Genomic DNA, 2,500 nt, shown 5'->3' on the forward strand with positions numbered 1-2,500 from the left:
CAAGTTGTCCCTTAACCTAACTCAAGTTGTCCCTTAACCTAACTCAAGTTGTCCCTTAACCTAACTCAAGTTGTCCCTTAACCTAACCCACGTTGTCCCTTAACCTAACCCACGTTGTCCCTTAACCTAACCCACGTTGTCCCTTAACCTAACCCACGTTGTCCCTTAACCTAACCCACGTTGTCCCTTAACCTAACCCACGTTGTCCCTTAACCTAACCCACGTTGTCCCTTAACCTAACCCACGTTGTCCCTTAACCTAACCCACGTTGTCCCTTAACCTAACCCACGTTGTCCCTTAACCTAACCCACGTTGTCCCTTAACCTAACCCACGTTGTCCCTTAACCTAACCCACGTTGTCCCTTAACCTAACCCACGTTGTCCCTTAACCTAACCCACGTTGTCCCTTAACCTAACCCACGTTGTCCCTTAACCTAACCCACGTTGTCCCTTTGCCTAACATAGTTCACTGCTCGGAATCTCTGGTGTCGTTGTTATCCTCATGTAGATGTCTTGCGAGTGTTGCTTACTTTCCACATATTCCCGCTATCCACTGTCAATTGTACTGCAATAGGACTATATCGGCCCCCCCCCCCCTCTGTCCCCCTCTTTGTGTCTCTGTCCTCTCAAGCTGGTCGGTCTGGCGTGTGAGTGTTAAATGAGCCTCGCAGCTGTTCAGTTGCATTCAGATGTCGACGCCCTCAGTGTACGTCGTGGTATGGTCTGTGTCCATTGTCCGCTGATGTCGTACGCGTAACCCACACGCTGTACCGATCATCGGTAGTTACGTACAGAGTGAAGTAGTGTGATACGTGTGACTGTACGCTGGCTGTGCCCAACGGTGTCGAATCTCAATTTCCATATGTTGTGCTCGATGCTACTTGTCTCGTCTCCCAATAACAGCTAGGTTGCACTGTGGTACGCCGTAGAGGCGTGTGGGAGGAACGTACGAACGCATTGTATGTCACCCTGGGTCGCTGGGGGTGGTGGTGCGGTGAGTCAGGTCAGGTCAGGTCAGGTCAGGTCAGCGTGAGCCGTCTGATGTAGTGACGCGTGTATTCCGACTTTGTCGTATTGCCTCACACAAAGTGCTACCCTGGTGGACCGCGTTCCATATCTGGGACATGCCGCAGATGCCGGTTGACAGTGGATCGCGGAAGGGACATCGCATACTTGCGCGGGCCACCTTCCACGTGTTCTCTTCTGCACATGTCGCAGTGTGTATGTGGTCTGATGTAGCGTGTCGTGACACATGACATCCTGGCATGCAAGAATTGTTGAATTCGCAAATGTAGGTGGACATCTACGTTTACTGCCCAAGATACGCAAATGAACTGGAAATCCGTTGTTGAGCGGTTGTTCACGCTGGAGGTGAATCTGTGATGGCGACGATCGGTACAGCTATTAACCGGTTGTTTCAGCGGTACCCGCCACATCCACACACGTGACTAGGCCCATGTGGGTATGAAGCGATACGCGGCGGTGGCTTGGTGGGACTGTTCCCGGCCGGTGAAGGGGGGCCGCCCGGCGTGTTGGCCGCGCGCTGCGTGGGCGCACGCGCAACAGCCGGCTGGTGGGGGGCGCCGAGTGGCAGGAGCGCCAGCCGACGGGCCCGGCAGGCGGCGCAGCTACGCTGCGGCGCACCCTGCACGCGGCGCCTGGCGGCCAAAGTTGGTTCAGCCGAGCCCGGTGCGAAGCGCGGTGGACATCTGCAGTGTGCTGGTCTGATTGAGGACTGTGTGCGTTGAGGATGCGCCGCCGCCTGGCACTCGGCGCCGCGACGCCGTCTGCTGCTCGGTCGCCCCAGCGGTTCTCGCAGGTGGTTTGTATCGCAGTTGTGCGGACGTGTTGGCGCGTGCGCTGTGCTGGGAGAGTTCGCTTCTGCACCCAAGTGGGGCTTTGCCCTTGTGTGGCGCTGGCGTTGGAGCTGCCGGTCACCATAGGTGGCGCGTGTTGTCTCCCGCCGGCAATGCCACGACAGCACGCTCCCGGGCCTCTGTCGGCAGCGGCAAGCTCAGTTGGGAGCAAGGGTGTTCGCACTAAAACCGTCTACTCGCCTAACTCCGGGCGATTGCGCCTCTCTCGAAACCGACCAAGTACCTAGGACGGCGCTGCGCGCCGCCGGGACCTGAGAGGGTTTCGAGGTGTATCGTGCAGGGGAGCTCGGCCTCCTCCTGTTTGCAGAATAATTGAGCGGACGCTTGCGTGTTCGCGCGGGCCCCCGGGACACACTCCCGGGCGGCCGGCTGCTCAGCTCTAGTTGACGCAGCTCCCTGGTTGATCCTGCCAGTAGTCATATGCTTGTCTCAAAGATTAAGCCATGCATGTCTCAGTACAAGCCGCATTAAGGTGAAACCGCGAATGGCTCATTAAATCAGTTATGGTTCCTTAGATCGTACCCACGTTACTTGGATAACTGTGGTAATTCTAGAGCTAATACATGCAAACAGAGTCCCGACCAGAGATGGAAGGGACGCTTTTATTAGATCAAAACCAATCG

The 2,500-nt window shown here is 56.2% G+C and overlaps 1 non-coding gene across 1 annotated transcript in view; it reads left to right on the forward strand.

The window, feature by feature from the left end:
- The first annotated feature begins 2,270 nt into the window (after positions 1 to 2,270).
- Positions 2,271 to 2,500, forward strand: part of LOC126325289 (small subunit ribosomal RNA) — a 1,893-nt gene continuing 1,663 nt past the window's right edge. The window contains exon 1 of the ribosomal RNA XR_007559983.1: positions 2,271 to 2,500. This exon is cut by the window's right edge and continues 1,663 nt beyond it. This is a non-coding gene — a ribosomal RNA (small subunit ribosomal RNA).

This window comes from Schistocerca gregaria, unplaced genomic scaffold, assembly GCF_023897955.1.
Source record: "Schistocerca gregaria isolate iqSchGreg1 unplaced genomic scaffold, iqSchGreg1.2 ptg000914l, whole genome shotgun sequence".
NCBI lineage: Eukaryota > Metazoa > Arthropoda > Insecta > Orthoptera > Acrididae > Schistocerca > Schistocerca gregaria.